Here is a 9,149-nt window from a genome sequence, read left to right as displayed (position 1 = left end):
AAGCGGCACCGCCCGCAGCCACGAGCGCCGTGCTGGTTGTTCCCGTGAGTACGGCGGGCCGCGGCCGGGGGACCGACTGGCAGTCCCCGCTCCGTGTCTCTGCCGCCGCGCCGGGCGCGGAGTGGCGGCGGGCACATGGCGCGCTGCGGCGGCGGAGCAGCGCCCAAGGGCCCCGGGCCGGCGGTGGCGGAGAGGCAGCGGCTGAAGGAGGCGCTGGCCGAGCAGCTCCGGCAGGACCTCGGCAGGTGGGCGCGGGGCGGTGGCCGAGCCGGAGGTGGCCCCGTGCGGGGCGGGGACACGCGGTAACGGTGCCGTCCCGCAGGCTGCTGGCGGAGGGGACTCGCTCCGACGTGATCATCCGAGTGGGCGACGAGGCGCTGCGGGCGCACCGGGCGGTGCTGCTGGCGCGGGCGCCGCGGGTCTTCGCCGCGCTGGGCGAGGGGCGGCCGCCCCCCGAGGGGCTGCGCATGGACGGCGCGGAGCCCGCGGAGATCCGGCGCTTCCTGCGGTGAGTGCGCGGCCGCGGCGGGATGGATGAGCTGACCTCTCTTGTCTTGCTTCCCAGTACTAGCACCTGTTGTAAAGTTTTTCCCATTCAGGGCAGTATTCTCACAGCCTCCCTGCAGCGTTACTTTGCTGTAACTTCTTTATTTTCCTCTGCCGTTGTCCCTCTGTTGACAGCCCATGGTTTGTGCTCTCCACCGTAGCATGCTTTTTACGGTATGTAAAGATGCTTTTTAGCAGAAAAAGCAGAAAAATCCTAAATATACCCTTTAAGATTGTCTGTGCCTACTAACACCTTTGTTAGCAAGATTCTCTAAATGAAAAGAAAAGAACCCCACTCTCAGATCATACTTAAAATACAAAAGTAATGGCTACAGAAACCTAGGAGAACTTCACCAAGTTGGATGAAAATGCATCAGATTTAGAAGCTTATCACTCAAGTCCTGGGCTAGGCCAAAAATGGCACAGCTTTGATCTGAACTGGGATCCTATTGGGAGCGTGTGGGCTGACTGCTCCCCAGGGACAGGTGCAGGGGCCGGCGAGTTTTCACCCTGCCAGCTGTAAAATCTCTCGTTCTTGCTCTAAACCTGAGTTACTTGAGGGGTGTCAGGTTGTGCCACCACCAGACCTTGCAATCCTCCTTCCTGTAAGTACCTCTCACCTTTCTTTCAAACACCTGCTTTGCTCTAACAAAGCTGTGGTGGTGCCACCGACTTTTCCTAAACCAGCATTGGTATTAGAGCAGATTGGCACTTTGGGGCGTGCACAGGAGTAAAGTGGTAGGCACTCTGGGATTTCAGATGAATTCAGGATGTGCCTGGAAAATGTAGGTACCTGCAGGCTCTTGAGATTGTGGTCAAGAGGAAAGCAACGGTGTTTAAGTTTTAAAGTTTAGTGCCTGAAATACAATCTAGTCTGACCTCTCCCTATTGGTTTTGCTCATTCTCTCCTGAAATTTGTAATTAAGGCAGCAGATAGCTCAAAATATGTATTCAGAGTACTAAATATTTGGTAATTATGAAAGAAAACTTTTTGAACCGAGAGTAATATGTGAAACACAGAATCATTGTAGTGGAACAGGTTTATAAACAGGCATTTGTTAGGTTATTGTCATAGCCTGGCAGGAGCATTAGCAAAGCAAGTGGTAAGAAACAAAAGAGCATGGGTTATGCCTAGAGTTCACTTTATACTTACTTTCAATTTTGTCCATGTTTGCTGGAAGGCAAATAATAATGAGTGGAGTCCTGCATGTTCTCCAGAAAGGATGGTATCGAAAAACACCTTTAAAGTCAGCTCAGCTCATTATAAACCTTTTGTCTTCACAGGGAGTTTAGATTCCTCAAACAAATTCTCCCCATATGTTCTAAGTTATGTATGAAGTGCATTTTGCAAGATGATTGCTTTTTCTTAACTTAGTCTTCAGTGCTCTTTGATGCTTCACCTTTTAAGTCCTCTAACATAGCACATTCCGTGAAAATTTGTGCCGTGGAGTGCACTGAAGTTTGACAACAGCAAACTCCTTTGGACCAAAGAAAGGAAGCAGCCTTGGTTCAAAAGAGCCCAATTCACTGATGAAATTACCTCTGCTAGTATTCATGGCCGTTGAATCTCAATGATCTCTTATTGTTAAGATGCAAATTAATTAATCTTCAGAAATGCAAAACAGTGCCTTAAATTACAGCTCGAGGCTTACTGGAAGCCAGCCTAGTTCTTGGAGCCCGTGAACCACCATAATGAGTTGTAACAGACCTATGGCTGCAGCTGAGCTGCTGAGAGAAAGACATACAAAAGTTCTGGGTTGATATGGAGAAGTGGAATACTAGTACAGTATTGAAGAGTTAGCAAAGCTGTAACAAAATCTCACTCCTTTTCCTGTTTGTATTCAGCTTTTCTTTTATCTTCCCAAGAAAAAATTATCTTTCCTTGGGGATTTGGGGACTTTGTTTTCTCACAAGCTATATCTGTCGTGCATCTCAATGAGGTGGACTTACTTCCTTTGGGCCTCTGTGTCTCTTCATCAGGAGAGATGTGGGCTACATGTCACTTGTGTGCTGAAGACTGTGCAGCTCCTCTTGCCAAACTTCTGAGCATTTTTGAGTAGGAGGGAGGACATGATGAACTTCATGCTGATCTTTCTGAAGAGCCTCAGCATGAAATGGATGAGCAGCTAAGCAGTGCTTTCTTTCCCTCCATACACTTGCCGTATCTGAGGATACCAGTAAGTGCAGCATCCATATTGGAGACATTATGTACCCTACGTTTTTGGCTGATGAAACTAATGTAATATTGACTGTGCCCTCCAATAGCTTTCTGTCACTGTTCAGGACACCACTAGAAAAGTGTCAATGGTTCCAGGTACGTGGATGGCAGGAAGTGACTGCCTAAGCAGGGTTTTGTAGTGTGCCTCAGGAAATAAAATGTAGCATCCCTGAAGGACAACAGTTTGTCACAGATCCTTAGATCACTCCTATCTTATGTGCTAGGAGGCAAACTGCTTTTGATTTACCCTTGCAGCTGGAAAAACTACAGCTTAAGCAATAAAAAATCTAGTTACTTTTGTCTCTTGGTATTTGTATTAAAGGCATCTGATTCAAGTAAGGACAGAGAGGGACCTCATGACAGTCAGATCCAGTTCAAAAGCAATAAATACAATCAAATACAAAGGAATACAATTGTCATTGTGACATTTACTGCCACAGGGGTTAATTTGCAATACCAGCAGTTGATTCAATGTAGATCAGCCAAGGCTTCGACCGTGTTACGCTTGTGGAGTTGTGCATCAGACAGTACAAGGATGCCACATCTCGCTTAAGTGCAGGCAGAAGCATTGTGGACAATAGATTTCTAGACTGCATGATGGCAATAACTTTTTTCTGTGGAGTCTCTGCACACCTTTCCTTTGTATAAAAAAACTTAGGCTGTAGAAACTGCTGTGAGTACAACAGATACAATAAAGCATGTTCCCATTTCATCTGTCACCTGGCCACACCTCTTGCAATCTCATTGTTGCTCATGTCTATTAGAATCTTTTCTGTGTGCGTTGGGGGAAAAAAAACCCCAGCCATAAGGTGGGGTACCTGTTAAAATTACACATCATCATACTAACATTACAGAAGGTGATGGCTTAGCTCTGTTTCCAGCTTGACATTCTCTTGCACGTGAGGTTTTCATTTGTTGCATCAAATACAACACGTTTGTGAATATTTGTTCTTTAAATACAATTCTGAGTTACAGTTCCATAACACTGAATTACAAAGTAGTGAAAAAGGGAACTATTTCTTTGAATAACTTGTGCATGAGTTTATTCTTACTGATTCCTAGATTGTCACAGTCCGCATTGGGTAATGGCTGTTTTGGAGGAAATGACAGGACTTAGGCACATGTACACTGAATTCCTTTATGCCTCAGCAGTCTTACCCTTAATATCTAGGCTTATGCATTCCCTGCTATTGGGTTATGATTGCAGACCACTATTTCAGAAGAATTGCATGCCCCCTTGTTTTTGAAATTTTACGGTTTCCACAGACTATTCTGATATGATCTGAGTTTGTCACGACAGCACAGGGTTAGTTTTTTGTGGTTATAAATATGAGCTCAGTTAGTCACTGAGAAGAATAAGACTTTGCCGAGGGAGGAAAGGAGAGAAATAAGTAACATACGACATGAAGCTCATAGCTCAAATTTTATGCTATATCCTGTTAGAGGAAGAAAGCCTTCATCAAGATGACTTGTTTGTTTTTATGAAAATGAGCTTTAAACACATGCCAAACAATGGCAACTTTACCTCCTTTCCACATACATAGAAGCAATGAATTTGTCTTTTTTCTTACAGGACTTTTTCTTTGATCCATGTTTATATCTCATCTCTCAGAGATTGGTCAGTGGGAAATGGGTAAAAACCTTTCACTGAGACCATGACTGCTTAAGGGTCAGGTTCTTCTGAAAGGCTGAGCTTTCACAAGAAATTACAAATGTAATCAGCACCTGTGTGAACAGGGAAGCAGTTGTAACTTATGAGTAGTTTACTGGACTAGTTCAGTCAAGAAATCAATCTTGGCTGCAAAAATTAAACAGACAGGGTTTTTAGCAAATCTGAAGAGAAACTGAAGAATCTTAAATGACTAAGGTAGGTTGGAGTTCTGCATATGGCAGGCCTGACTTGCACTAATGAAGATTCACTGCTTAGGTGTATTGCTGAAATATTTTTGCAAGTCCACCAAGTTTAAATGCAGTATGTGAGAGTATTTGCAGCAGTTGGTTTGCTAGACATTGGTGCATGAAAACTGTGGGCAGGGAGATTTCCTACGTTCTCAGTGTTACTTGTATTAGCAAAAGTAAACAGATTTGGGGTTTATTTTGGCATTTAGTTATGGTAACTGGTGTAGCTTTGTTTAAGTAAAACTGTATAATATGGTATTTTACATATGTGCAGAAGATATTTCAGTGCTAATATAGTTACTGTGACATCCCTGTCTCTAAACTGGAGAGGCATGAATTTGGCAGATGGACCGTTCAGTGGATAAGGAATTGGCTGGATGAGGACACTGGAAGCATGGTTGATGGAAAGCTTCCCGTGAGCTGGCAGTGTGTGCCCACAGCTCAGAAAGCCAGTCCTGGGCTGCACCAAAAGGGATGTGACCAGCACCTACACTCTTGAAACTCCACATGGAGTGCTGTGTCCAGGTCTGGGGTCCCCAGTATAGGAAAGATGTGAACTTGTTGGAGTGAGTCCAGGAGGAAGACAGCGATAATCAGAGGGCTGGAGCACCTCTCCTATGGCAGACAGGCTGAGAGAGCTGGGGCTGTTCAGCCTGGAGAAGAGAAGTCTCTGGGGAGACATTAGAGCACTTCCAGTACCTAAAGGGTGCTTATGCAAGGGCATGTAGTGATAGGACAAGGGGGAATGCCTCTAAACTAAGAGAAAGTAGGTTTAAATTGGATATTAGGAAGAAAATCTTTACTATGAGGGTGGTGTGGCCTTCTCAGTTTGTTCAGAAGACAAACTAAACTGCTGGTTTGTAACTACTCAGTTCAAAACTGGCCAAGATCTAAGACCTTCTAATGATACCTCTATCTGATTTAAAGTAGAGATTCATAACTTTATAGAATTGTTATCTTCTGCATTTAGCTTATGGAAATAGGATGTCACATTGAATTAAGCCTACTTCAAGAGGTCTGGAATAGCTTTTAAAAACTATTCCTATCACAATTCTGCAGTAAGAGGCCTGGTTTCTTACAGCAACTGTGTTTTAAAGAGATGGCTTTACATTATCACTAAGCCATCTAAGCTCCAAGGTCCAAGCTATCCATTTTGCTGTGGATGACAGATTTCCCTAGCTTTTATTTCTGCAGAAAGGCACCGTCTGATACTCTGCAGAAGAGAGTCTAGAAAGCTTCATACTGCTTTAGAAATGAGTCTAAAATAACGGGTGCTGCCAAGCAAAGTTTTCTATAACAGGTTTTAGGAAACTGCAGAATCTTACATTCTGGAAACATCTAATGGGATTTTAACTAAGATAAAAGGAAATTTCTAAAGATGTGCCAAAATCATTATTGCTGTCTATGAAGTAACATAATGGATGCCTCCGTGAGTCTTCCAGAGTAGTAAATTTACAGTTGGTGTTAAGCAGGACTCTAATTTGAAGATAACACGCTGAATTTCTAGAAGTAATAAATGCATGAATGTCACTGGATTTTAAATGTTAATTGAAATAGTCAAGGTTTCTTCACTTTTTACGTGAAAAAACTTATTTAAAATAGAATAACTTTTGCAGATCCAGAAACGAGTTACTTAATTCTTGTTTAATATGCCACTTTACTTGTTTTATTTACAGAGTTCCTAGTTGTGGTAGGAGTGCCATTTTTATTGACTGAAGCCTACTGATAATAGAGTTGTATTCCCAAGGTTTCTTATGTAGATTCTCTGAAAATATACTGAGTATTCCCAGGAGATTGTTGCCTGATTGCCTGGCTTAAGAGATTCCTTATGGATATTTTTCAGTTATTGGCAGAAAGTAAGTAAGAATCTTAAAATAATCTCCCAGAATATTCTGAGTTGGAAGGGACCCACAAGGATCATTGAGTCCAACTCTGAAGTGAAGGGCCCATACGGGGATCAAACCCACACCCTTGGTGTTATTAGCACTGTGCTCTGACCAGCTGAGCTATTCTCAGGTTTTTAATGAGTTTATGGCAAAGCAGTGCATCTTTTACCGCTAATTTTCTTTATCCCCTCGCAGTCAATTTGTACTGTCTTTACATGTTGAATATGGGAAAGTTCAGCAGCAACAGAAAGGGAAATAAGCAAAGTTCCGGTGCAAATTTAATCTAATGGTGTTGAATGGCGTGGTTTTTTTTCAATAAACCCTTTCTAGGGAACTTCCTGATTTTTTTTCACATTCAGTATGTGACCAGTTTACTTCTGTAATTCTGGAATTAGCTTACATCTGGTGAAGGTGCAGGGATAAAGTGGGAATTATTGGAATTTTTTTCCTTTTTTTTCCTCCCCTAATAGTTGCATTGTCTGTGTGACTTTTAAGTAACGTATCTTGTGAGGTCTAATATGGACAAAGAACTTGAAGACAATCTCAGGATATTTCTGTGGAATTTCGAAATGCGTAGCTCAACTGTGTTTCTGCTCTGAATTTCTCCGCTTGAATCCGACTGCCTGAGCTCCAAAACACAGATGTTCAGGACTGTGAAGCAGAGTGAATGGGGAAAAAGGTGGGGAGGTTGTGTCTTGAATTTTCTGAGAAATTGCAAAGCCTCCCTGCTCCAGCAAGCGACCTGTGCTCATGTTCCTGGTAACATGCCATGTTATTACTTGTCTGTCCCTCATGCAATTGTTACACTAGGTTAGAAATCACCTTAAATATGAAAAGCAATAGGTGGTCAGGCCACATCCACAGGTTACAAATTATCAATACGCATACAGATACAACAACCTTAAAATCCCATGTAAAACAGGTCCACAAATCTTTCTCTTTCAATGTGAAACCTTATTATTCCTGTCACACCTTTTCCTGGCTCTTCCTTTCAAAATCTAGTAAAATAAAATCCATATTCCCTCCATTCTTGTTTCTCCTCATTTTCTCTTGGGAAAGACCTGCATCACATCCACAAATAAAATTCTACCTATCTCAATCCTTCAAACACAGGACTTAGGAAGGAAGATGATGTCTTTATATGTTTTCTCCGCCCCTTTAGAGGACAGTGTCCAAATAGCATACTCAGCTTACTGTGTTCCCAGCATTAACAAAAAAGCCTCTTTGCCATGGAGTGAGTGACTCCGTGCAGACCTCTAAGGACACGTCTGCTATATCCGAAGTAACTGTAGCTCCTCTGTTAAACTTTGTTAACTTCATCTTTATGGTATGAAACCACAGATAAAGCATATTATCTGTTCACATTGACTTTTTAAAGCTCCATGAAGTTGCTGGAGTGCAGTATCTTTCTATAAATACTAGATCTTTGCACTCACAGACTGCAGGCTGTGTTAGCCTTCCAGATCTTGAGCCAAAAATAAGCTGTTGAAACAGATGGGAAAGTGGGAAGCTGGAATTACTATATGGGCAAAATGAAAATTCTTGGGTAATCTTAACAGCAGATTTTTGTGCTTTCAAGTACTTCTTTTGAAATTAAAATTTATTTCCCCAATTTATTTATATTTCTATACTATTGTTATGATTTTGTAATTGTAACCTTGATGTTAAAAGGTTTTTATGTTTTAGGGTTTGTAAATTTGATTATATTAAAGGACAATCAAATGTCTTCTTTTGGTTATACAAAGATTTATACATCAGTTATATTTCATTATTGTTAGAGCTGGCTTCTGCCTTTGCCTGTAGATGATTACAGTAGATGAGCTATGAAGAACAGACAGAAGTTTCTTTATTAAAAAGGGAAAGCAAGGGGAAGAAACATTTTTTCGTTTTAACCTGATACTACATTTTACTTGTAGTGCTTGTTTATGCTCTTCAAGAATTGCAGAAGTAAGTTTTTCAGATACACAGTTTTTAAAAGGTGGGGGTTTTTTAATCACTGTAGAATTCAGCTTTTGTTTTCTGGTTGTGAACTTTCTTACGTTAAAAAACAAGCCTTTGTTTAGTTTGATTGATTAAAAAATTACAGGATTAAAATTAGTGCATCTTCTAGGCTTGTGTATTCGTCTGATAAAAATCTTAAAGAAGTTGAGGAGTTGGCTATGATGGAAAAAGTATTGGAACCCAAATTAATACATGAAAACAACATTGCTGCTCTTCAGAACACTCAAACAAATGTAAATTGTCTGGAAGAAGGCAAAAAACCACCTGTTGATCAGAATACTCCAAATGGAGCTGTGCTTGTGGAGAAAGAAGTTGCTTGTTCATCTTGTATTGAGGAAATTCCAGAAGCAGTCGCTGATGCAGAAAGCAACAAAGATACTGCAGGTGGGTTTGGAATTTGTCTTTCAAACAACTTTTCAAATACTTCCACAGTTGTAAAAATGCAGGCAAGAATTAAAATTATTGTTATAGTCCAGCTTACATGGATCTTCTTTCCTGTGGTCTACTTCATTCTCTCACACTTGGAAAAACAAATTGCTGCAGAAGTTTGGCAGGAACAGTTTCAGCTGATGTGCAGCATAATCAATCTGACAGGACTT

At 41.7% G+C, this 9,149-nt stretch overlaps 1 protein-coding gene across 1 annotated transcript in view; it reads left to right on the top strand.

Annotated features, from left to right (window-relative positions):
• Nucleotides 1-21: 21 nt before the first annotated feature.
• Nucleotides 22-9,149, top strand: part of BTBD8 (BTB domain containing 8) — a 41,058-nt gene continuing 31,930 nt past the window's right edge. The window contains exons 1-3 of the mRNA XM_071565247.1: nt 22-245; nt 323-508; nt 8,769-8,934. The gene's annotated coding sequence lies outside the window, so the exon portion shown is untranslated. The remainder of the gene's footprint in view (nt 246-322; nt 509-8,768; nt 8,935-9,149) is intronic.

This window comes from Pithys albifrons, chromosome 10 (genome assembly GCF_047495875.1).
Source record: "Pithys albifrons albifrons isolate INPA30051 chromosome 10, PitAlb_v1, whole genome shotgun sequence".
NCBI lineage: Eukaryota > Metazoa > Chordata > Aves > Passeriformes > Thamnophilidae > Pithys > Pithys albifrons.
Note: the sequence above shows the minus strand (reverse complement) of the source record. Positions and strands in the feature narration are given on the sequence as shown.